General features: G+C 37.4%; 1 protein-coding gene across 4 annotated transcripts in view; it reads left to right on the top strand.

Moving 5' to 3' along the window:
* RAPGEF4 (Rap guanine nucleotide exchange factor 4) overlaps window positions 1-27,545 on the top strand; it is a 148,727-nt gene that overhangs the window by 22,815 nt on the left and 98,367 nt on the right. The window contains exon 1 of one of the 4 annotated variants that reach the window (XM_040069378.2): window positions 768-1,633. The exons of 2 other annotated variants lie outside the window; for them this stretch is intronic. The gene's annotated coding sequence lies outside the window, so the exon portion shown is untranslated. Of the gene's footprint in view, window positions 1-767; window positions 1,634-17,156; window positions 17,339-27,545 lie in introns of those variants that run through there. One more of the 4 variants, XM_040069380.2, reaches the window with a different exon arrangement.

Raw genomic sequence — 27,545 nt, forward strand, 5'->3', positions numbered from 1 at the left:
TGACTTTAATTTACTGTGCAACTAATCTGAAATGCTAGGACTAAAAGCTATGAAGTATCCTTCTTAACACAAAAATTTGTTAATACTGAAGCTTACTGATGAACTTCATGTTTGCCACAAATATTTTTATACCTCAAAATCTATAGAGTTCTTTGAAAGACAAATACATATCCATCATGCTACTTATGAAACTTTTAGTATATATCCTGAAACTAGATTTTGAGAGAAAGATTATCTATTTTAATTATTTCTAAGTTTAGAAAGAATTTTTGGAATCTCTGAAACTTCATACTGTGAATTTCCAGACTTTTCGGAGTTTTGCTTAAATTGAAAAGTAGCTTATCCTGTATTATCTGTATGGCTTTAAGAAGCAATTACATGGGTAGAATGTCTCCCAGATTAGATGTGTTTTATTGATGTGTTTAACAAACAATATACAGCAAAGGTATTAATTTCTATGAGTATTATTGTAGTTGGGTCTATACCTGAAAGAAAGAGATAGCTACTCCGAAGCTGACTTCTTCCTTTTTTTAATCAGTATTAGTCTGTCAGTTTTATCAATTGAAGTATGATTTGAGGAAAAGATAGGATATTCTTTATCAAAAATACAGTAAGATGCCTTCTGTAAAACATGCAGCCCCATATTTATTCAGCCCTTTAAGTACAGAAAGATTTTCTGTGACCTTCATTTCTATCAATCAGGAGATGCTGGTCAAAACAAACGGCACTGTCCTGATAACAACAATTACCAGTTAAAATGGGCCAGTCTTTTCTCTAATGACTGTGTCTGTGGAAGTAGCATCCTGTTGGGAACATCTGCTGGTCTTCTCTGCTTACTCATCCTTGGAGATTCATTGTCGATCAACGTTGTTACAGCAGATTAAAGATGATGAAATCTCACACAACTGAACACTGTTCCCTGATGAAGAACTTAAAGGTTGTGGGAATCACAGGGATGTTCCTTTGTGCAGCTGGCTTTGGTGTCTGAAGAGCACTAACAAACATAAAAACATAAAAAAAGTAACTCATTACTGTTACAACACTGTAGATTTCCAAGATACTCTATGAATTTGTAGGAAAAAATACTATTTGTGTTGATGAGGGCTTGCTTTCTTAGCATGTGTAAATGATCATGGTGCTAGCTACCTTGCCCAAAAAAACCTGCTTCAAAGCACAAAGGAAAATACATCCAAAAATAAACATGAAAGCAGAACAAACTCATGAGAAGCTCTGGTCACGCACATCCTGTTGGGTCACTACCTTGCTCCACCCCTAATAACTGGATTCTTCTAAACAGGAGGGAAATGAATGCATTTGAGCAGTGTGATCATTTCAGAAGTTCTCCATAGTTCATCCTCAAGCTTTGTCCTTTCATGCAGTTGCAAGCTGATTCAAACCCAGACAGGAAGGGAGTGAATCTGCTGAGAGGTGACTTATTTTTAGAGGTCTTTCCTACCACAGTGTATTACTCAGCCTTCCTTGGATAACATACAAATAACCAATTTCCTTTTGTGTGGATAAGACTGTGTTAGAAGTTACTGAACATGCCTTGAGAAACACTTGAGTAAATGAAGAACAGCTATTACTTCGTTATGCAGTGACTTTGGAGAGAGGGCGACTTGGCCCCTGTAAGGTCAGAATTTATTTTTTTTTTTTAATTCCTATTCAGCAGCACTTACACATCTTGTAAACTGATAAACTATAGTGTAACTTGCTTCCTGCTTCTGCCCATCTGCTGTTAATTCAGTAGCCCTCAGCAGACTGAACTGGTCTGTAATGATAGCTTTGGGAGAAGCAGCTTTCTTACTCCATTTTCTGAGCACTGTGAGCACTAGGTTTTAATGAACTAGTTTCGAACCAGATCTGTCAGAACAGAAGTTTTACACACTGTTTCATTGGAATGCCATGTAGGAAGTACATGTATGGAAGGGGGGGTTGTAGCACTGTTCTGTGAGATCTCTGAATAAGGCTTGAATTCATCAGAATTGGGACCACAGCTCTCCGTATATTTGTATGGAATATCAGTTTGATGCTTTAAGGTATATCTAATCACACCTCTTATATCAAGGTATAATGTTATTTTATGCTTCATTTTATGTCCTGGGATTATGGCAGTAGGGGAATTACGAAGGCACTGTAAAAATACATGAATGAAAATAAATATGGAAGGATTTTGTTTTTATCCATTTGGTCATATTGTAAGTGCATTGTTTATCAAAGAATGTTACTGCATCTTGTGTGGTGTTTTGCAGTGTAATGCAGTAGGCAGCATTTCAGAGAGGCAGCCTTTTCCTTGCCTTAGGCTGTTGGAGAATACATGTTGCATTATTGCATGAGAACGTTCTTGCTTCTTTCTCTAGCAGGCTCCTGAACACTTTAGCATGTTTAAGGAGTATTAGGAATCTCACGTAAATGTCAGTACTTTCTAATATACCTTTTTACCAATGAGTATTCCATACCAGAAATTCTTTCCAGTTCATTTGAGTGAGATATTAAATTTGATCTGAGAAATGAAATATTGGAAGGGGGGAATTAAAGAAAAAATCAGATTAATGTCCAGCCCCTAAACTATCATCTTGATTTATAGTGTACCACTCTGCCCGTTTATTGCCCAGTAATCAATTGCAGAAGTCTCTGCCCTGATTTACTGATTTCCCATAGGCAAACATAGTAGAGGTATAAAACTGCAGTTAATAAAATACAGAATATTTAGCTTTGCAGGATGGGTGATCATGTGATTTAAAATAGTGAAGTGCTTGGAGACCCACAAAAGTATAAAAAGGCGGTCATGGAACACTCGGCTGTCTTTACCCGCTTGATGTCACTCTCCCCATTGACTGCTCAAATGATTCCTTGATGATTTGTCTCTCTAATGGGAATTTATTTGAGAAATGTAAAAGTGATCAAATTGTGGTAGCCTGCATATTCAGTGTACCTGGAATACTGTGTTCACCAATGACCCAAATAGCCATCTTGTCAGAATAAGGGAGAATTATTCCGTGTTATTAGATACAGAATACAACACAACACAGAAGAGCGACATAGAAATGATGCCTGGAGAGGCTACCTAGAACAGAGGCTAGACAGAGTTAAAGGATAAAGGTAAATATTTACTGAAAAGCCTTCAAAGGGTACACCTTGGGCAGTACAGGAGTCTCTTGCAGAGACTACACCCAAGATGGATGACCATCACAGGTTTTTTGGACAGATATAAGTTTGGTCTATTTGCATATCAGAAGTTAATTGTCCAATTACAGCTTTGAGGTAATGGAGTCACATTCCCCCAGTTTGCCCCCCGTTTCACTATTTTTTAGCACCTGGGAAAGTGAGGTGTCCTTGAGTTTCAGGCCTAGAGAGAAATGGTTTTGTCTGAATAAAATGGGAGAACAGCAGCTGACAGTCTGTGGAGTTTTAGAGTTATACACTAAAGCAGTACTGATCTGAAAAATATAAAAGCTAAAATTTAAGGCATTAGAAGGACCCAAGTGTGTGGAATCTGTTGCCTTATGTTGTCTGTAAATCTCAGCTGATGACAAATACAAATTTTTATGCAAAGATACAGAGCTAGTGTGAGAGACCCTGAAAAATGAAGTGATGATAAGCAAGATTTTTTTTTTTTCCTGTAGGAACACATGGAAGCGGGAGGAGTATAAAAAAATCCCTGTGCCCACATTTAGAATATGACAATAAACACAGAATTGGCTAGATGTGAGCAAAGCTGTGAAAATGGCTAATATCCCACCTTCATATCTTGTGTTAATACTGGGAAAGCATGCAAGTGAGTAGCAGGGAAAGATTCCAGAGCTGTTATTATACCAAGCAAAAGTGCCAGATAGTCCTCCCAGTTTTGCTGGTATGAATCAAACAGAATTTCAAGTAAATACAACACAACTGACTTAATACATAAGTAGCTAGATGGGAGCAGATTCTGGCCTTTAGTACTGCTGTTACATTGGTTTTGATCATCTTCATAATATGCTTTTAGATTTTTCTTCCTCTTGTTCTGCTTTGTCAGACATTTCTAATTTTAACGAGTGATGCTTTGCCTGGTAGAGCAGATTTAAATGAGCATGACACAGCATTTAACCCTTGGTAGCCAAACATACATCAGAGCTAGCCATGTTTGTCAGCGTAGCAGTGACTGCTGGTTTCATTTGGTTGTATTAATCACTTCTTATTTTAAGAATAGATGCAGATTTTGTGAACACTGTTTATGACAGTCTATCTCATAAGGTAACCTCCCTGGCCTTTGGCAGCAGAAAAGCTGATCTAGGAGCAAGATTTTTCACTTCAGCAATAGAGCATTTCTCTTGGCATGATAGGTACTGATGAAAGCATACAATTGTTTTGGTAGAGTCTTGCTGTGATAAATCCTTTGCTAAATAATGGCGTTGCAACTTGAAAAATTCATAATCGATAATTGTCTGCTCTGTTTCAGATTATTTACAGTGCCATTATTGTGATATTCAGTATTGTCAGTGAGGCAGAATTCTTGGAGAAGATCCAGTTAGTTTTAACAGAGTGTCCCTTTCTTTGTTGTTATCCTTGGTTTAAGGTGGCAGTCACTGGCGCTTCAGACACCTCTTAAGCAACTGAAAATATTGAAAAATAGCAAGCTGATTGAAAAGGCCTTGATCCTTCCTCATGTCTCTCTGCAACAAACTTGCATCTGGTGTGTCATCCCTACAATTGATTTGCATCTCAGTCTCCTGATTTATTCTGAATCTGTTTCAAAAGCAGTATTTTGTGACTGTCACTGGTCACCGTGCAGAGGTGGAATAGGACTGTGTAGATGTGACTTCTCTTAAGCCATCCGACCTTGTCATTTCTCTTAGGTGCTATTCTGTATCCCTGTAATTATGACCATATCCTTGAACCCCCTGTTGAATCCTGTTATGCCAGACACTGTGCAAAAACATATTGCCGTTCCTATTTGCAGTCAGTATAAATGTTTATATGTTCATTAGCGCTTCAAAAGGTCTTAAATAATATTGCAGGAAGCTTGATTTATTGGAGGTTGTTTCTTGGATAAAAAAGAGTTGAAACATCCATAAAGCTTGTCAGTCTCCCCGTTAAGTAATGCCTTTATTGGTTTTCTGAAATTTTATCATGGTTAGAGGTAAAGTTGAAAAATATGAGTTCATCCAATTTCCAGGGGAAAAAAAAGTATTTTGGTTGATTCTTAAAATATTTAAATTACAGAAGAACATCTGACAAACTGAAATGTATACACTTAACGTCTGCAGATGTTTTTCAGGCTGCAATTTTTCTTGGAAGCTTTACTGCCAAACTTGCACTTTCTATAACCAGCTTTTTTATTAGCAAAGAAAATGCTTTTCATCCTCAGCAGATTGTATTATGAAATGTGGTATCTCTAAGCATGATGTGCTAAATGGCAAAAACATGTATTCCAAAACACAACTGGGAGGCTATGAATATTACTTCAGGAAAGAAACTTCTGCTCTTTCATTAGTTCATTTTTATTAAGTAAAAATGTCTTTCAGAAGAACCATAACATTTGAAGCTTATAAAATAGATTCTGGCTTTTTTCCCAGACATACTTTTTACTATCAAATATGGATCTCATTCTCCTCTGTCACAGAAAGAATAAAAAGCCTAACAGAATTATGTTTTTTCAGATACGCATGCATACATAATCTGCTGTGTATCTAATATGTATTGTGTGTGTATATGCTATAAGGCAAATATAGATTTGTTTTGCTGAATTTCTGTGTCAGATTGCCTGGAGCTTTGGTTCTTGCTGTTCGTGGTTAGCAGTGTTCTTTCCTGCCTTGAAGTGGATACCAAAGTGATCAGCTGCATAGGACTTTGCTTACACTTCTCAACTTCTGGATTTAACACAGACCATCCTTACCTGTGGGCTTGTATTTGTATGGGTTATTTCAGAGGTGGACCCTTTCTGATCTTCTGGTTGGTGTTATCATCTCAGTCCTTTGTCTCTTTTCATATGAGTTGTACTTTTTCTTCCTTACACTAGAGGTTTGTCTATTATTACTGTTTGTCTCTAGGTTATGCAGAAAAATAGAACCTTGAGTTCTTTGTTGCTTTACAGCAGTTGATACAAGTGGTGTGTTCCTCCAAGGCGTCGGCATAGAGAGTGTGTGCTTGCATTCCGCATTCAGTGGATGCTTCCTGCTTGTACTATATAATAGGTGAGGCAAATTATCTGATACCATTTCTTGGATCTATGGATATATTTTAATATTGACATTTTAAAAATCCATTAGCTTAAACCTGTCAGCATTAAAAAAATTTAGAGATCTTTGACAATGAGTTTTGTGACAGTGGATGATCTTAAACAGATTAATACAAGCTGTTGTATCACAGTATTATTCCTTTTTATTCCCATAATCTGGTGAAGTTATAAAATATTTTGTGAACATTTAAAAAATATTTTTACTTTCATGTAGCAAGAGTAATGAAACATACAGGTCCGATTTAGTGGCATGTAAATTCTTCTATTCTTAGTAAGTACCCCTTTGAATGGGCATTCAGCTACTTAAAAGAAGCTAAACCTCAGACATTATGAATTGTTTAGGCATATGGATTAATAAATGGGTTCAAAAGAAGAGTGTTCTTTGCTTGCATTAGATAGTACAGTTCTCATAGATATCTTTTCCTGGTCATAATCGGAGCTCAGTGATTTATAAACCTTAGCCTGGTTCCTCTCCACTTTTCATCCATGGTGAATCACTACCATATTGAAATCAATGAGCATTGTGAGATTTCCACCCAGGTATTTACTAATTGTTTGTTCTCCTTGTATAATAAGCAGCACAGGCTGGTGGCAGTAGGGTTCAATTCTCTTTAGCCTTATCCCTTCTGTAACAGTTTCTACCCACTGACACAGCTGATACAATGTGAGAGCAAGAGGCTGGAATCACTGAAATAATTTTGTGGCTAAATAGTTCAGGGGCGCTTAACACAATGGTCAGCCCAGTACTTGTACTGAGGGAAATCATCCTGAGGTACACTTAAAAAGGAAGATATAGAAAATTAGGACCTAAATATGGACTCTCTCTCCTGTGGCAGAGAATAAGAATGACAGGGCTGTGCTGATTATGGCCAGTCCCTAATAATCAAGAAAAGAAAGAGATTTAGAGAAACCCAAATAATCCATGTGCTTGCTCTTGAATCAATCCTCATTCCAATCTGAGTGATAAGACTCCAACAGTTACGGTTCTCAGGGTTAGTGGGTATTGCTCAAATTCCATTAGTTCATTGAGCTACAAAATTCCTAGAAATCTGTTCACTGGGAATGTGAAAAGGCATGCTGGCCCTCAGAATTGTTTAAATCTCAAGGGGATTTATGGAAGCAAGTCTGTTTATGGATAAGTATTTTTCTTTTGGTGAATAGTTGTTTATGCCACAAATACTGAAGAACACCACATAACATGTGTTGCCTTTTAAGGCACATGTACCATGTATTTTTGAACTATGTCATGAATTGGGTGTTCACAAAATTTGAGTTTTCTTCTAGTATTTCTGTTACAGGCTGTTATTGAAATACATGAATTCATACCATCAGTCTGTGTAGTGCTTAAGGCTCAGTTTCTTTATCCTTTATCCCATGCCTGATTAGATACGACCATTAGTGTGTATTTCCTCTGAACTGTGCTTATAATACTTTCTCAGTTAAATCCCAAGTGAAGAAGTTGAAAGAAAGCTGAAACTCACAAATAACAGTTTACACACTAAATACCTTCCAAATGAACTTTATTTGTTGATTTCAAATTACATTGATAAAATACTCTTTTCTCTCTAGTTGCTGTACATAGCTTTAAGCCAGGCTTATATAACAGTTATTTGAGGGTGATAAATAATAACCATTTAAAGTGAAGCCTTGCTATCCTGCATCTGGTGCTTACTGATATAGTTCAACTTGCTGACATTTTAACCTCTGACCATTTCCTGAGTAATTTCTATTTAATTTTGCTTACCACCACTCTCTTGACCTTTGCAAAATACCTTTTCTGACTACCAGTGCAAACCATTTTCTTGAAGTATTAAGCAAAATAGACAAACTCTATTCTGTTAACTCCCACAGAACCCTATCCACATATTCCTGAGTGCAGGTTAGTGGAATTAGGTACAATTTTGTTTTAGCGTAATAAAAATATGCATTGAAATATGATTTTTGTGTGACCTAATCTTTCAGAGACTGAGTCCTTCAAAGAAGTCATGCTGTTCTGAAAGGGCTTGTTATAAAGGAACTTGTTTGAGCAACTTAGTCTTTTATGCTTAATTCTCTCTGGGGATTATGCTGGAGACTCTCAGTACAATTAAGGAAAGATTAAAAGCTCAGTACAGACTTATTTTCTCTTTTCTTCCTTTCTGCCAATACCCTTCAAGCCTGTATCCTCTCTGGAAGCATGAAACATTTTTCAAATGCCTTTTTTCTTTCTGCTGTCATTTCTCAGTTCTCTGGTATCTGTCTCTTCCACAGATATATTAATATGGTTTCTCTTTCTGCATTTGTCACTTTTGGTCCTACTAGCATTTAATGGAAACTTTCTTGATCTCTGTTTCAGGGTTATTGGGTGTTTCTCCATAGGTTTATCTGTAACATTTAGATCTTACCAGATAACCAGCACTCATGAAGAAGTAAGGAAGTAATTCTTGCACTGTTGAAGGTGATGAGAGCTATGCCATCACTTAGTATTTCTTAGCACGTTTCCTCTGCAGAGCTAAAGGAGTGAAATGTAGTAAAAGTGTGGACAATTAAGCAGATATGTCTGAATACACTGCAGCAGCAGCAGAGTTGATTACTGTACCCATTTTACATAATGTGTTATCAAGGAAGAGCTACACTTCAATCTGAGCATGTAATAGCTGGGGCATTTACTTGTGCTGCTGCTGTGGTATGGTTGAAAGATTATATGCTTTGAGATTACAGTAGAAATTCACATCAAAACTTTAATTTTTGTTTCTGTCTGGTGTATTTACATGTATCTGCCACATGGAGTTGCCTTATAGAGGGTGTTACCTGCACCTGACCTCATATACAAAAAGTACTTGGTGTAATTTCATTCTAAGAGACAGACTTTTCCTATTTTACCAAGAGAATATGGATTTTTCTGCCTTTTAAACTTTCTGAATAATTACTTTGTGTTTGACTTCAGGACTGCTACATGCTGTCAATCAGCCTGTAAGTATTGGTACTTGAGTGGATTCTTGTCAACTTTGCACACTAAAGTTATGAGAAGGTGTGAGGCAAAGGAAGCCTGCATGTGCTTCAAGCCCCCACAACAGTAGGAATACATATTTTCCTACCATGAGAATTCTCTAAGACATTGATTTTACATGGGCATCCATATTGTTAATCTGAGTATCATTTCAAAATGGTAGATTAATTTCCTTTCCTGGTATCCATTAACTGGACAAAGTCTTTGGATAAGAATTGAGTTAATTTGTATTGATTAAAATGTGATAAATGGTTGTGATATCCTGAAGGAGACCATGAGTTATATTTTCCCTTCTTATTTAACAAAGTAATTTATACTACTAGTATGAAGTTTCTGCTTTTTAATGTGGGAATGAACAGCTCACAAAAACCAATCTGTTAAACTGTTCTGTTGCAAGGAAACATGGAGAGATGTTCTGCAGGGAGATGGAGAGGTACTTAATATTTGCCTGCTCCCTTGGGATAGAACAATGGCAATGCTCCCCTCTGTGGTCATATGTACACGTAAATACAATATCAAATGTCTAGAAAAAATAGGTACTTGACTGTGATTGGCTGTTTATTCTTTCTTGTCTCCAGCTAAAGCAAAGCATTAGCATGTTTCTTCTGTCTCCACCAGTTAACATTTTGTTGATTTTTCCTTTTAAATGTACCTTAATGACTAAATCATATATTTCAGTCTACATATGCCTATCTTCATTATCTGATAGTGCTGTCGCTGCGTGTAAAAATGAAAATTACTATTCCAACATGCTGAAGAATACAAAAGGAAAGAACAACTCTTTCTTTGAAAGTTATTAAAGTAATAATGAATGCTATCTTTATATTGGATATGTTCTTTATAAATTAACATTTTTGAATGGCTTGTTTTTTGTGAGTAGAATTTGCTAGAAGAGATGCCTTTGTGACTGTCCCCAAAATCAGTGTGCTCTGCATGATGAAAATAAGTAGATGTATATATCCAAGTTTTGATACTATAGAAAGAAAATCTCTTAATGATACTACTTTTATTTCAAACTGTGCTGCGTTACTGGTCATGTATGTGGTGCCTTCTTTAGCAGGTCCTTAATCTTGACACTTTTACTGCCACAGCAGTGCTTGTCTATTTGCATTAGGCATTACTCACAGACTGCTGCATAAGAAAACTGGGGGGAAGGTGGTCTTATTTTGTTAGATGCTCTGCCTGATGAGAGAACAGCAGCATGGATTAAATATTTGGAAGCTTAAAACACAATGGTAGAGTTCCAGTAAGTTGTGTTTATTCTTGTTTTAGGTGAAACCAGTCTTATTACACTAATTTCATTGCAGTAATGGACAGTAGAATTTGCCGTGCCTGTGGCAGAATGTTCCATGTACTTTGTTTTCTGTGTCTTGCTGTGACCAATGCCTGCTATTTCAGAAAAGACTGTAGAAAAACCTTCAAACTGTTCATGTACTGTAAAAATGGTGAGTAACAGTAGAGCCTACTGCATAAATAAAAGTGTCTCATGCTTCTTCCCCATCAGTCTTCAAGAATAGGCTTAGTTCTGTCCCCTGTTTTGGAACTAAACCGGTGTCTTTATTTCATGAGATCTTTGTTTCCATTTCTCTGATTTCATGCACTCTCTCCATCTCTCCTCCACATCTCCACCTAAGAGCTATTGGTCTGTGTTGTAGGCTCTGTAAAGTTTTGTCTTTGCACATTTTAAATATCCATGCCAAATGGCTTGTGAATGGGTACTGCTTTTAGAGGAACATTCCACAGTCAGTGCATCACATGCTACTAGCAAATTTATTCTGATTTCCCCTCCAGAATTCGTTTTCAGAGTTCATTCTTTGCTTCTTTTGTGAACTGCTTTCATGACCCTCGGATGATTTGTCTCTGTCCTCAATATTTATATCCATCCCTATTTGCACTCTGTGGTCATGTCTATGTTTTGTCATAATTAAAAGAAAAAAAAAAAAAAATCTCATGACTATTCTTAGATTACCTGAAATGCCATCATGCTTTTTTGTATGAGCTCTGTGGAACACGGAATTATATGACCCAGTCTTTCATATGTATCTGGAACATACCTAACCTGATGTTTGCTATCACTTTTACCTGCTATCATTTGATATTTGTTGAGAAAAAAACATTTTTCCACTGCATTAAGAAAAACTGTCACTAGTTAAGCTTACATAGATGCCTGTAGAGAGGTAGAAATGATGACAGTGGAAGGCGTACTGTTGTATACTCCAAATATGTTCAGGTTTATTGCTTCCTAGACTTTACTCAGTCTCTAGCTCTATGCAAATGATTTCTCCATTGAATTTTTCCGAATGTGTGTTTTCCTCAGCATTGCTAATTCCCTAGAGACTTACATATTACTTTTTTTTTGTCCATTTTTTATCTTCTCCATTGTTTTCATGTTATCGAATTGATTGTTCTCTCTTTGAGACTATGAATTAAAAAAAAAAGAAAACCAGAACCCAGCCCTTTAGCACTTCTTTAGATGCCACCTTTTTATGTGTTGCCACGTTTCATTATCTTTTGTTTGCAGTCATTTGGCTAATTGTTAATTCTTTGAGAAAACTGCTTTACGTAAATTTTGCTGATGAGATTAGAGGGTGGTAGGAACCTGAAATTTACAGAAACTTTTCTGCATAGAAGAGTGAAAAAAAAAGCATTAAGTATCATGAGTTATAATTAAATCCAGGGTTATTAAAAACAAAGAAAATTGTGGAAAGAATCCCCATTGAAAAGAGGCATTGTACCTGTCATGTCTAGATTTACTTATTCTGAACTTAGATGCAGGTGAAAAAAGTTACTATACGTGATGTGCAGCCCATGGCAATTCATCCCTGGATAAGAAACCTATCCCACACTCATTGTATGAGATGTTACCTTTTTACCTAGGGTATCTGTCTCCATTTGCTAAAATAATTTTTCCCTGTTTTCTTCACCCAAGTTGGATTTTGGCATCTAATATTTTTTAAATGAGGTCTAGTGTGTCTTACTGTGGCCTTTACATAGGGGATTTCTGAAGCTAAACATCTTTTTGTGAGACTGTATCTGTCCATTGGGCGGATGACCCATTATCAAACGAGGAAGCTTCTTCATCTGGCTGGGTTTGAAGGCTATAAAGCTAATTTTATCTCTCTTGGTTATTAAATATACATTTAATGATAGCTTCAGCATGCTGGAGATTCTTTAAGGGAAAGTAAGGAATAAAACACACTATTATATTGCCATGCAGTAAGGTTGTTTGTAACTGTCACCCTTTATTTTGTCTTCTGCTTTGATGTGAGGTGGGAAAGGGACATTTCACAGCACTGACACTGAAATGCAAGCAGATGTAGATGACCACTTTCAAAGTGAGAAACTGTAACACTGTTCTAAGGAAAATATAGAGAAGGGTAAGATATAGGCTTGTGCTTTCTGTATATTCAGCTTTTTCAAGAGTTCTTAGAACAGTTTTGTTTGGCAAGTGGGTTCTATAGGCTGTGGGACAGAATGTAATCACTTCAGTTTTGTTCTTCATCCTCGCTGCTTACATGGGCCACATTGTGGCCTGTGCAGTTTGCAGCTGGAAGACTACCCTGAATTTTAGGGATCTCTGTATTTCAAATCCCAAACTTTAATTCTGAAAATAGGCCCATTTATTTCTTGCAGAGAGCCTTGAGATGTAGACTGGATACCTGGGGTTAAAGTGTTCCCACTGATTTATTTTCTCTAGGCGTTATTAAGTCTTCTACTCACAAAAACCATAGTCTATGCAAAAATTTTTGCTGGCCAGGCTGTGGGGAAAATGTCGTAGTGTTAGGTTGGGGAAATGGAGGTTTCATGTAGTAGATTTAACCTAATGAAGGACTGATAAGGAATAGTTGCAAAAGAGGTTTTGCTGGCAGAAATACCATTATGCCTAGGATAATCTTCTGACTGAGGCTGCTCTGAGCTGGTCATTGAAAACTTGTATATTCCCTGATTTTTTTTGCCATGTCATGACAGCGGGAGGAATGGGTTGTCAGGGATTCGATAGACTACCAATACATTCCTGTGCTCTTCCCTGTGGAAAGCCTGAAGTTGTGCCAGCTCTGCTGTGCATCTTTCGTGGTTTCTAGCTGCAGAAAGACGAGTCATATAAACCTGTCTCATGAAAGTCATCTTACTGCAATTTTGATCAAGACATTTAGTTTTACCCTCTTGCTTTTTCCATATGCAAAGTGAGAAGACAGTATACATTTGTTTTTTGAAAATGTTTTGATGATTGTTGAATGGTTGAACAAGCCTTTAACATCTAGGTGCATCATGTGCAAGACTTACTTGAGCACAAAGGTTCTCAGCTGAAGAGGTGTCTCTTCACTAAGCTTTCTTGGGACCTGAGCACAAGCAGCTAGGTGCCCTCTCTGTGAGGGGCCTCCAACTGGGGCTTAAGAATTCTGGGGATCGGCTTAGGGGTTTTCTGCGTAGAGATTTTGCTAGAATTTAGATGTCTCTATATTGATCTTTAATAATATTGTTGATCATTTTATCTCCAAAATTCTTCCTGCTTGTCTCAATCTAATAATCTGACATTTTAAACAGATAAGTTACTTGCATAAATAAGCATTCTGGTCTCTTATTTGTAGTTGTGAGAGCCTGAATTTTTTACGTGCGAGTATGTTTGCTTGAAATTGATGTGGGCTTTGAATCAATAGTAAGTTAGAAATACATTTAAAAGTCAGCTTTGCAAATATTTTCTTTTTTGTGAGCAACAGTCTCTTCACAAAACAGTGTTTTGTTCATTCCTTCTCCTCCCACTCCCCGTCCTCTTTAGCGATCTTCCCTTTTAGTAGGGTTTTAATGTGTTTTGGTTTTTTTCAGTAGAGGAGTCATGTTTAATTAAAAGTTACTTGCATGTTTTCAATTATAGATGATAATTTGTTTGACTTTACACTCTCAATTGCTTTGAGTAATTTCCTGTAGAAATACATATAATCCATTTGCATGTTTGGAGTATTAGTGTGTTGTTTGCATAGATTGTGTGTAACACTTAAGGAAGTCTCTGGGGCTTAGAAAGAACAGATGATGCATTTTAGTGGGAAGCAGTGATGCAATGGCTGTTCTTTCTTCTTCTTGCTGAATAGTTATTGAAACAACATTTTTCACAGAACTGGAAGTTATGTTACCAAACCAATATGATGTTTCAGTAAAAAATTGGGAGTTAAGCAAGTGGGCCAGCAGTGATGTTATATCCATAAGCGCTTGACATAAGTCAGTGCTGATTGGTGTTAATTCCTAACTTCATGGCCTCATGTAGTATGGCAGAGAAAATGCATATTAACACATCCCAATATGTTGATACATGTCAGAATTTCATTACAGGAAAATATGTAGCTTTTAGCTGCTGAATATAAGGTAGCAGGAGGCTTGCATGTTATTGCACCGTGTATTAGAACAGTTTGATCTAACAAAATGAATTCCTGTGTTCAGTCCAAGTGGAACACAGTATATGGTTCTGCTCTCCCAGGTTTAGAAGAGATGAACTCAAACAGGGATAGGTGAAGAGAAGGACTCATTGCTAAGGGAGACAGTCTGTCTGTTTTATATGAAAAAAGAGCATGTCTGGGTTAGTCTTGTTGATGTGAAAGCTGATAGGGAATTTGGTTGGTGCCTGTAAGTACACAAGAGCACCATTCAGGGGATGTAAACTGTTAAAGGATGGTGCTGCTCAGGAGCGGATGAGTACTCATGCAGCTTGAATGAGTGTACATCACAGGTTTCTTTCTAACTATCAGAGTGATGAGGTTCCAGACAAACATCTGATGGGAGTTTGAGGACAATATAAATGGTAATGTTTGAAGTGGAGTTGATTTTTTAGAGTGCTTCTATGTGTATCGATCTGCAGTAGCAGCTCCAATGCTGTTTGTACACCGGGTTTAAAGAATTCAGTATTTTGGTTATACATTTTTCCTGGTACAGCAAAGACATACGTGAAACCATGGGATCAAAATTTTGTTTCAGTTCTTAGTGAAATAAGTGTCCTTGCAACTGATACTGCCTTCAGAAGTGACAGCACTTTCTGCTTTTGTTTGCAACTTCCGTGTCACACAGTTTTATTGGGGGAATCCTGTCAGGAACGTCAACATCATTCTGCCCTCTCTGATGCAGTGAATCCTTTTGTTTTGGTATTGTAGCATGTTTCTCCACAGAAGGGGAGGAACACTCATAACTGGAGAACTGCTAGTGCAATGGAGCTATTTTTTTAGGATATTGTCCTGACATGACAGTTGGGAATTTTAATCCTCAGAGAAGACAAGTGAATTTAGTATTGCGGCTCTTTGGATGAGCGCAGTCCAGAGGAGGATTCCATCTTTAATAGAGCAGAGACTTTCAGTCCTTTGGATGTATGGTGGTAGGCACCCCTCCCGCAGAGAGACTACTCAAATTCCAACCTCAAAGATGCTTACTCAGCATTTACAAATTGCTCTCTGAAGGCCAGGAGGGCATGAGATTGAAGGTGCACCAGCCCCTCAGTGTTTCCATGGTGCTGTCAGCTAGGGATGCCTTGAAGCTCTTTTTTCACATACCTTTCCTCAGGACATGGTCACTTTCTTTGGATGCCTTTCTTCAGTCATACGTTTCATTCCTTATCAGCAACACATAAAAAGAGGAGGAAAGCTGGGGAGGCTTGAAGTAGTGTCATGTAGTCCCATGTCAAGACCTAAAACTTTGAACAAATTCTCTGCTAATGATTGTGCTTAGGTCTTTGTTACATTCTGTCCCCAAGGTTGTGGGCTCCTGTGGCAGGTGTAAAAACCAGTAGATATAATCCAGAAAGCACTTTGAAATGGATGTTACCACATTAGACTTTCATATTAGAGCAAAAATAGCCTTTGTTTTAGTACTTTTTATGAAGTACTGAGTTAATTCAGTTTCACTTTCTCTCCTGGTTAGGGTAAGCAGACCATATAATGTTTTTAAAAATGAATCTGATCATAGTCAACAAACAGACTTTTCTGCTGCTCAGATATTGCTAGTGTTTAAGCAGCTCATATTTATTGTTTAATATTCAGGTATTTGGTTCTTAAAAATAGAGAGAAATACTTCTGTGACCAGTCAGAGTAGCAGCTAGGAACAGCAGTGATGTGAGTCATTTTGATGGTGAGCAGACTTGTCAAAATGTTCACATTTTCAAGATTAGACGGTCTAAGACATCCATTTTTTCCAAAATAGTTTTCAAAGTCCTAATGAAAATTTAAACAGATGTGTCTCATGGTGTTTTGACTTGAAAAGATCATGAATTAACAATTATATTTTGCTGCTAAAATAGTAGGTGTTTACTGCAAAGTGAAAATAGCAACAAAAAGATTCAGTCATATTCTTTGCAATACTTTTAACAGTTGAATTTGCCAATCCCATAGTGTAAAATATGTCAATCTGAAGGCAAAAAGAGAGAATTTGTAATAAATACATGCACTGTAAGGCACTGAAATAATTTTCAACTTAATCAGTTTATATATTAGGTACCTTTAACATATAAGGCACTTAACTTGCTTTTTTTTCTCATTAACCCTGTTTGTATGAATTAATTTCACACTGTCCACTTCTTTGAGATAAACTAGAGTTGCACTGTGTGTAACACAATACCTTTGTGTTACAAAGTGAAACCCCCATGATTTTGGCTGAAATGTTGCTGCATTACAGCTGTCTCTTGCCTAGGGCCATCTGCATAGGAGAGTATTCCTTTAACAGAATAAATCACCAGAAGACTATAGCAGACTTACTGGAACCATTCTTCTGTATCTCTGACTACTGTTTTTGCCAAAAGTGTTAAAAAAGAGGCTCAGTGGATAAAAGATTCTATTTGTGTGAGACTACCCGCTTTGCAATGGTTTCAGAAAGAAAAAAATGTGCTACATTCACTGGCTCTTTAATTCACATTGCCAATGATAATGCAGAGTCTACGCTGAAGAAAGGTAGGATACAGAAGCAGAAACATTAGTGCTAATCTGCTGCAGAAGGACGAGATAAATCAGCACAGCTCTCATACATCACTGAGAGAGAAGCTGATTGCAACTTGACCATGTGCCTAAGTGGTCACATCAGCAACAAGAGCAGAGCATGGATAAAAAACCTAAAATGTATCCTTAGGGCTACTTGCTGTCCAGGACCTATAATAACACATCAATGTAAGTTGAAGATTTCTTTTTTGTTGGTTTCCTTCTATTGCAATTCCTGTTGTTTACAAGAGTATATTTTTATTTTGCATAGATTTAGGGGAAATGTAATGGAGTATAATACTAAGCAGATAATACTTCAATAGTGTTTATGTCTGTGAATAGTAATGGGCTTATTGCTGTGTGTCTCAACATAGTTCTTCCTTTGAAGATGTTTTAATATTTAATCCTGTAAGTCATATTTTGGGAAATGAGTAAGGTTTTGAGTGAGATGATAGTGAGATCTCCCGTTGTAATTTCTTCATCTTATGTGTCAAAATGATCTGAAAGACAGAATGCCAGAAAAAAAATATTAAAATTATTTCTACTATGAGAATTTTTGCTTTGTATATTTTTTTTTTCTGTTAAGAGAAGTGCTCATAAAGACTGATTTCTCTGGACCTTTTTATTCATGAATTTAGTGCAGATGGTAATTTTCCTACATTTTTAAAAATTTGTGCAATTGTTTAATTTAGTGTCATTTAAGCATCTGCAAAAAGGGAAGGCAGGGATAAGATGAAAACTGAATAAGCATTGATTGCTAGTCTGAAAATTAAATTTTAAAAGTTTTTGCAGTAAATCTGATTTCAGTTCGTTTTTACTAAATTAGATTATCATATTTAAATTGAGGCTACTGTACAGCAAACGAATGTGTGAAACTATCATGAAGTGCACACATTTCCTGCTGTATCTGACTTTAAAGATGTTGTTGATTGTAACTACCCAGGAATATCGTATTTGTAGAATTCAGAGCAGCATGTTTAAATAATACATGGGAAAATAAAAAGGAAAGATGGAATTTTACTGTTCAGATGTTAAGGTGATGCTTTGTTCAAAGAGAAAAAAAAAAGTGTAGTAAAAGCTATTGATGTGAAATCTCAGGCTGTCTCTCATGGCTTGAGGCAAAAAGGCAGGGAAACCCAAAGCAGGTCCTGCTGTGCAGTCTGATAGCAAGGGAAATTTGGAAGCATTTATAAAAACCCACCAGCATTTCTATATTTATTTACTTATTTCTAGGGAAAGAGAGTGGCTTTAAACAAACAAATTTATAAAATATGTAAAAGGTGGTGTGAAAGGCACTTCAGTGATAGGACCTTGAGAAAGTAGGTATAAAGACACAGAAGATCATCTGTTTATTTTATAGTGTTGTAACTGTGGCCAAATATAGTAGTAGGAGGTTTAGAAACAGAAGTAGTCTACAAATGATTTCTTTTTGTGGCAACTGAAAAATGTAGGGATAGTTGTGTGGCTCTTATCCCCTTCCCAGACCTCAGATATTCAGAGTATGAGCCAGTTTTGGATTTTGTAACACAGGTATTTTTTGTAGGTCTTAGCCAAAACAAAAGGTTTATTTATCTGTAGTTGCAACTTTCCTACAAGATTGATGGATGGAAATGGAGAAGAGGGAAGGTAAAGCTGTATTGCAAAAAGGGTGCTCATTCTTCCCAACAGAATAAATAACCAACCTAGCCAACTGGCAGATGAAACATGGACCAAGTAGAGAGTTTATTTTTGTACAAATGTGCATATGGATGATCACACAGGCCCTCAGTTGTACTTAGCCCCTGTAGCTGAGGTCCCTTTGGGAACTCATAGCTTTAGCAGTCTGACTTAGAAAATAATAAACACAAAAAGAGAGGAAAGCTGTTACAGCAACAGGAAGCAAAGAGAAATGGTGATTTCTTTGATTTTGTTATGTCTGTTGTAATGTACCCAGTATGGTCTTAAGTTGTAAACTCCATGGCAAAGATTCCTATTGTTTTATTCTTTGAAATACTCTCTTTACACATGTGACAGAGTAATGTAATCAGTCTGGCTCCTCTTAATGGAGTTGGGTTTCTCTTGGTAAAATAAAGACATCCTTTTTTTTCCTGTCATCTGTGTTCATTGGAACAGCAGAAGATTATTCAGGTTTATGAAGATAATGAAACAAGTAGCTTTCTTTGTCTTGAAATTATTCTGAAGGGTTAGAAGTCCTATGTCTGCTAAGATGCTCTATAGTTGTGTTGAGGCTGGGATCTTAAAACAAACATTTGCTTCAGTGTGTTTCTGTGAAGTTTCATAATGCAGCCACACTTAAATTAGATGCTAAATTAATTGCAATACATATGATAAAATTGGAATTAGCTAACTGCTTTTTATAAGTTTCCTTTTTAGTTGAAGAGACAGAAGAATATTGTGGGCTGAATATGGTCTTGATGAACTTTCTATTTGTCAAAACAGGGCTCACCCTCCTACTCTGGAGTGAAAGTCTGTGTTTTATCAGTCTCTTATGATTTTTCACTGTTACCTGTTAAGCTCTTTCACTAGACTGCAACGTGGTCTTTATTTTCACCTTTAGTTTTAGTCAATAAATCCATGCTAAGTAGTTTCTTGTCCTTTAAAAAGTACTAATGGAAACTAATACCTGCACTTTCAAAGCTGCAGAGGGCTCCTGATGACAATTTCAGCATATTGAATTTGCTTCTATGTATGATGTTTAGAAGAACCACTTAAAAATATTCTTGTTACATTTGAGTTCAGTGGAAAAGCTCCTACCAACCAAAGTTGCCAAGGCAGGACCTGAAACCTTAAAGCATTTTGAGTCCTGTGGTGGCATCACGCACAAACAACAGGCTGTCCTGAGAAACATAGTCATAGGGGTTCAAACTGTACTGATTAAATATAATTTCTTCTGCTTTTCTCTCAACAAAACACTACATCTTCCACTTGAAATTGAAAATCTGACCCCTATTATTGCTATTGGTGGCAAAAGAAAACTGTACTGCCCCAAGAAGAGGCCTTTCAAGTTCCATGAAAGCAGAGAGAGAGTGAACTTCTGTATTGGTGCAATGAGTATATTGTGTCTCTATCCCAAACCATATGAAATCTGCTGCCCAGGAAAAGGAATGGCATAGCTTTCCATCCTCCTGCTCCTTCTAGTCCTTTTTTTGATTTAGTCACTTCTGTTAAAGGAGAGGCACAATCTTGCAAGTATCCCAAGAGATCTAAGAACTGTAGGTCTTTAAAACGTGCGTATAAAGCTTCCATCTTACTGTATGCATGCAGGCCTAAGAGCTCATTGATTTGTTCCACAAGTTCAACAATCACTAATCCATCTACGGAATTGTGTCTGGAATACTCACAACCGACTTCTGGTGTAAAATGTTAGCTCACAAGCTACAGTGTATAAAGCAGCCACTATCAACAGCATCAGGTACCCCAGAAGTATGCTTAGAAGATTGTAGTAAATTACTTTGACCTCAGACAGTGTAGCACATGTTGTGAAGAGAATACATTTGTAACTGTCTCAACAAAGTGATATCTCATCCAAATATCACGGTCTTCAAGGGAAGCAGGGAATCTCTGAAAGGGGGGCGGGAGGTGGGGAAATCAATAAATTGACTCTAAAAGAAATAGTACCAATTACAGCTTTTATGAAAAACAAACTGTTTGTACCTTGATTGGGTCCTCTACCAAATTTTGGAACTTCTGTTGAAAACTATTAAAAAATTATAAGCTACTGAGGAAGATCATACTTGGAAAGGAGTTTCCTTGGTATCTCTCCTTCTAGTTTTCAGATACAGTCTTTCCAGCTTTTCTAAATGTTGTCTATGAAGTGATATCTTCCAGAGCATAGTGAACTGCATGGTACGAGACTACTGGGGCACACACAACAGTGATCTCAAACAGGTAGCTCCTAAGGACATCCGATCTTTCGGTCTTTTTTAAGGGAGGCGTACAATAATGGAGATGTGTTCAAAAAGGGGATCATTCAAACTGATGCCTAAAACTCTGCTACTCAATGATAATTCATAGACTCATAATTAGGGTGACAGTCTTTTGTGAAGTTTTGTGAAGCTTTTAACAGTTTTTATTACTTCTTTGATTATCCTGGAAAGTAAATAGTTACATATTGGATAACCATATGGATGATGTGTTAGTGTATTTAAAGAAGATTGCTCAGATGGCTCAGAGCCCATAGTGGCAATGCCAGGATTTTTATGCACTAAAAATCCAAACAAATAGCTACAAGATGGAGGGAGTAATCACTGAAAGGAAAAGTGAGCAACAAAATACAGAATTCACCTATACCATCAGTGACAGAGATTAAGGCCGTGGGAGAAGTTATAATGTGGCTTCTCATACTACACTTGGGCTGTGCCCCAATTAGCTTTCTAGCATCAGCAGGGAAAGGAGTATGGAGTGGTTGTTCCTTGTTTCCAATCAACAGTACTGGGCTGCCAGTGATCTTTTAAAAAGTCCAGGTTTCTACCTCAGTTTTGTATTTCCTTGCTGAAATTCCAGCAGAAGGGACTTTTCACCACAAACCCTACAAACCCCATTTCTCAGCATACCAATGTACCTTAGCAACTTCTTATGAAAACAAGGCCGTTGAATAACCTGGCATGATTTTCCTTGGACAGATGATGAGTGGTGAGAGGAAGGAAGGAAGCAGAAAGAAAGGTGTGAGGGATAATAGAAGGAAAATTCTTGAGGGACTGACTAATTTCTTCAGGGAGACATTTCCCATATTTTTTGTTCAGTGATTGAATGCTGCTCATGCAATATATACAAATATTCTCAGTCTCTTCAAGTGAAAAAGGACCCTGTAATCCAAGTCAACTCAGTGAACTGTAAATGTAACCTCACTGAGGGAAAGGAATAATCTGAAAGACTGATGCTTTCATATTTTAGTCAGAATTTATCATGACCTGTAAAGCACATACAGTTGTTTTAAACCCTGGCAATTCTTTATTTGAGAAATACCCAGGCAGCAACCCTTCTCTCAGATGAGACATAGTGGGCTGTTTTATATCAGGAACTGCATTTCCTACTTTGCTTCATCTGCCAGAAATTCTCTTTGCCAGAAACTCTGTCATTTCAGTTTTTATCTGTTTTTGAGGGGAAGTTAGTTAACCATCTCAGTAGCATCACCATCACTACAAAAAAGTCTGCAGATAGTGAAAGGCTATGGAAAACTGATAATTGTACACAAATGCATAATTTTCCCCAGGCTATGATAAGTGATGATAAAATTGCCGACTCCATTTTACAGTGGAGAGGACTGTGGCACAGATCTACTTTAATATTAAAGTAATCTGTGGACAATTCTGAAACAACAAGGTAGCAAATGTCTGGTCCATGCCTGTTACTACTTCTGCTGTATTGGTAAATAATCAGTACCATGTTCTGGTACTGGATCTGTGTCATTGAAGGAACACACAAATACTGGTTAGATTTTTCAATGTCTTAAAAAAATTAAATGTAATAATGAAAATTTTCATCATTTGGCTAGAGGAGTGGAAGCTTTGTCCTTTTCAATTAGATTACATGCACAGACCAGACAGACCTCAGTGGAACAGCGCTTGCATGCATTTGATGGAGAATTTGACCAAAAAGGTTTGACAACCAAACAGGCTGAAAGCTTAAACACACATGAGACAAAAATTTTTATACTATGTGATGAGAGTATTGCTGATTGTTAATTGATTGGTGGGCTGTTAGTAGAGAGTATTTGAATATAAGTGTGGAGCTGAGCTTGCTGAGACTTGGTATGTAGTGTTCAGCAGTCAGATACCTCTTATGTGTTGCTAGTTATGTCAAGAATTGCTTCTGTAGCGCAAGGTGACGTTCCAGATTGTATCTCAATCAAATAGATTATTCTTCAGTGCAAGGCTTTTCTAGGGAGGACAATATCCAGGGTCCAGATTTCAAGGGCCCATTGCAGTTTTACAGAGCTCACCTGGGAAGAATGGTCAATTCTTTTTCTGCTCAAAGTCTGTAATATGTTTGCTGTCTGTGCCAAGAGGCAGTCAGTGAATGTTTGCAAAGGGAGTTTGTAGGTGTGGACTGAAAAATGAAACTGAAGAGAGATTGTGGCAGGGAATAAAATAACACATGATGTATCACCTCTTTTTTTTAAACTTCAAATTAAGATCTGTAGTGTGCTGATAACTTAATGGCAATGGTGACTAAAATGTTGTATCTAAAATGCAACTATCCTTGTACATGCATTATAACCAATTTTTAAAATGCCTAGCACCCATCCGCAAGATTCTGTTACATTTTTACGGCAGTGATGATAGCAGTGGTAGTGGAGTGAGGTGTTGCAAAACAGTTGGGCAGGGGTGAAGAACAGACTTTCTGAAGGAGCTGAAACACTGCAAGACAGAAAGCTGTTAATGCAGTATAGCTCTCACTTCAAATATAGAGAGCAAATGATCAAAAATACAAGCCCACTTGTATTCTTTATGATTATTATTATTAACATTTCTTCCCATTGAACTCAATCTTGAAGGGGCTGATCTTGCTTTTCACTCCAATATGCTCTCCCTAATTGACTGTATTTTTATTCAAATATGTACGTAAATCCTCCAAATATAATGTAAGCACAAAAATTCGGTGTAGAAAGAATTTTCTTAAAAACTAGATGTTAGTGTTCCAAAGGAGACTAGAGGATCTCCTGGGATTACTGAGTAGATGGGAGGAGTTGATTGCCTCAGGCATAGCCCAGGGCCATTAATTACAGCTAGTCATTAATTCTCCTGTAATGCCCTGTGCTGATGCCACTGTTCCTGTTACAACGCAGAAATAGAAATCTGGCTGACCTGTCAACTTTGATGGGTTATGTTATTCTTCTAATGATTACTTTATATTTCTAAATGCTCATCACTGAAGTGTTCATCAGAGTTTCAGCTTGTAAGCTTCATGTCTTTCCAGAGAGTTAATGCTTTGCTTGTTACTCACAGGAAGCCTTTAAATAGCTCTTGAAAACACTATAGCCTGTATGAGGTATGCTCTGTGTATTGAATCCTGGGAAAGTAAAATTGATGTAAATATTCTCTAAAGATAATCAGTATACCTATTTTCATATCTAGAGAAAATGAAAATTGAACCCCTACTCTGTGGTTGCCATGTAAGGCAAAGTGCAGTCTAAATTCTAAGGACCAAAAAATAAGGATCTAGTTTTTGGGTTGTTTTTGAAAAGAAAAAAGTCCTGAAATTTTAATGACTTTGTTTCAATTCCTAAGGAAATGTTAATAAAGGATAGAATAGTTATAAACTATTTAGAAGCAAGTTCCATCATATGCCCTTTACATGCATGCTCATGTACTCAGCACTGCACAATAAAAGCTTTGCTGGACCGATTGTAAAGTGCAGGAGGAAAAAGTTCAAGAGCAAGAGACAGCCCCCAGCGCCCAGCTTAGCAGATCATGTGAACACACATGACTCTAAGCAGCACAGAGTTTAGGTAGCAAACAGCAGCTGTGAGAATTTCCAGATTGCTAGACTTACACGTCTGTTTAAATTATCTTAAAATGTTTTTGCTCGAGAAGAAAGTTATCATTCTGACCTTCACATAGAGTCCTTCTTTGTCAGGGGTCCCAAAGTGTTTTACAGATGCAGAGATTTAGCACTGACATGCACATGTCAGAGGGAAAATGAACAGGCTGACAGCACCATGGTTGCACAGGACTTTGGCAGTGCAGAAATGTGACTACTGATGGGCTTCACTACTGCTTTCCCTGAGAGGCCATACAGCAGCGCTCCGTAGCATCCCAGTCGGGAAGCATCAGATACCTTACTCAGCTGAAAATATAGGTGAGTTGACAACACTTACAGCCTGAATGAGAACACTGGTAAATTACTTTTAAAAGAGAAGAAGCAGCAGCTGAACTCTATAATTAGCACTTGGGGTGAAGACGTGGATTTGTGTTGCTGAAATGTGAAATTCCAGCACTACACTGATTCCAAGAAGCAATGTATAACGTTACTTGAGGGTTGATTTAGGATAAATAACCACTTCCTAAGGTGTGTTTGTTCTTGTTATTTACCCAGCTGGACCTTGTTTACTTTATGAATTCGGTATCAATCACAGGAATGGTGGGGCATAATAAAGCAAAAGAGGCTGGACTGTCTTTGGGTATACTAAAATGTCTGAAGTTTGTAGAATATATTTGTAGGAGAAGTTGTACTTGAAGTTCCGTAATGGCAATATGGTAGAAGATTGGTATATGGAATTTTCCTGCTACTTGTGTGTTAAATCTCATTGTGTCTATTTCATACCCATGGTGGGAGTAGAGCCTAAAGCTAATGTTCTTTCATTTTAAGAAGACTAGCTGGGATTCTTTTCCATTCAATTACATTTGATAATTTCAAGATTTCAGAATGAGTGTTTTAAAAATGATTTATGTTGTTTCTTTTCCTTCCTCTGAATTTGCTGTTACAGTTTGGCTTGCCACTGTGCAGGAGGAGAAGAAATGAGGGAAGGAGGAAGTAGTAGCCCTCGTTGCTGTGCCGATTTTCTCCCTTTCCACTGTCTCAAAATAAATTCTATACAGTTTACAGGGCTTTCAGAGAAAAGGAGGGATGGGAGGGAGGGAGGAGGGGAAAGAGGAAGAGGACAGGAGAGACAGAGTGAGAATGGGAGGAAAACTTTGCCCTCTGGGGTCATTATGAGGTCAACATGCATCCATCACCCATATGAAAAACCCTGTAATATAAATTAGATCATTTTAGGGCATAATGAGGATTCCTCTCCTACAACTGGGGCTTGGCTAATAAAGGCCTAATTTCATTTTTCTGTGACCCAGTAATTTCTAAATACTGAACATATTAAACGATAATTGATTCAGCAAACAAGTCCCTCAGCAGCTTATGTTTACCAGGTGAATCACAGGAACTGACTGATCTTCTGATCCTGTTGTTGTGTGAAGTTATAGGTGAGTCTGTACTGAGTACTCCCTATTGACCAAAGCAGTCCTGCAGGTGCCTACAGACAGTTGTTCTCGGTGGCAATGCATGCACAGTACTGAAGAATTCATGTGGAATTAGGGCTTTATCTCTTTATCCCAAAAACCTGGAATTAGTTTCCTCACGATTCTTTATTCTTGACATATCTCCTGTCTGTTACCTTTATTGCCTGTGGGGTCTGGAGTATTCCAGCCTTCTGTTACAGAGGTTATTCTATAGATAGGAGTGTCTGAAATGGAAAGTGTGGAGAACATCTAACCTAACAGAGCTGTGTGTGTTATACACAAATGAAAGTCTGAACTACCAGTACATACAGAGACAACTGGAAACCATTGGGCTAAACACATCCAAAGATTGTAGTGACTTCCTGCTCCCTGTCTCAAATATTTCAGAGGGGTACAAGCAATTCTTAACATGCTGTTCTCAAAGAGACATCACAGCAGTTTGATGGTGACTTACTGCTATTTGAATTTATCTGGTTTGTATTTCCTTTTTCTTTGAAAGGACTTAAACTTTTTTTAAACTTCCTTCCTGATGTTTGTCTTTTTTCCAGATTCCAAAATTAGATCAAGTCACATTTCCTCATGGAACTTCGGCTTCAAGGAGGCATTGAGCTATTGCAGCCCCTAGTCTGAAGGTTCCTGCTCCAGTGGATGACCTGCACTGTCATGCACAATATCCAAAACCAATTGGACAATGGCAAACTTTAAAAGTTAATGCATGTCCTGCTTACTGTCCCATCCCCCTCAGCTTGTGCTTTCTGACACTTGCTTGATGTCGCTGAGTCCTTTTTTGTTGAAAGTGCAGTTTAGTCCATGACTTGCCTGCTGCATTCTCGTTTGACCTGTTAACTGCTAAAGCAGAAAAAGTTATTTTAAGAATTGGCTTGTCAAAGAGAGCGTATCTTCTCCCTTCAAGGACCTCTAAAGATTAATATTTGATTAAAATGTGACTGCAGCATTTAAATGGGTGCCCTGTGTCTTTTTACAAATGAATGGCTGGCAAACTTGTGTACTGTCTAGTTTTTAATTGGCAAATTATTCAGTTAGTGCTTCAGGGGGGAGTTGCAGGGGAGGACAAGGAGGTAGATGATTTTTAGATACATTCATTACCACTTTTATTCCTAGAGATTGTCTGAAGATGACTAAATCCCTACATGCATTCACAGATTTGGTTTAAATTATTTCTCTGGAAATAAATCAGAGGACATGCTCTAAATCATGGAATAAAACCCCAGGTCCTGACTTGGGCAACCCCATATCAAAACCAGGAGGCTGGATTTATGGTTGTTCAGTGGTGGCTGTACCTGTGACCCATGCAGCTGCTGCACTGTTCTTTTTGCTTGCCTCTGTTTGCTTTCTGCATCATTTTTGAATTCCAGTGAATGGCTGCTGATAAAATCCACTCTCAGAAAGATTTTGAGTCCCAATGCCTGTCCATTTTT

This window comes from Hirundo rustica, chromosome 7, assembly GCF_015227805.2.
Source record: "Hirundo rustica isolate bHirRus1 chromosome 7, bHirRus1.pri.v3, whole genome shotgun sequence".
NCBI lineage: Eukaryota > Metazoa > Chordata > Aves > Passeriformes > Hirundinidae > Hirundo > Hirundo rustica.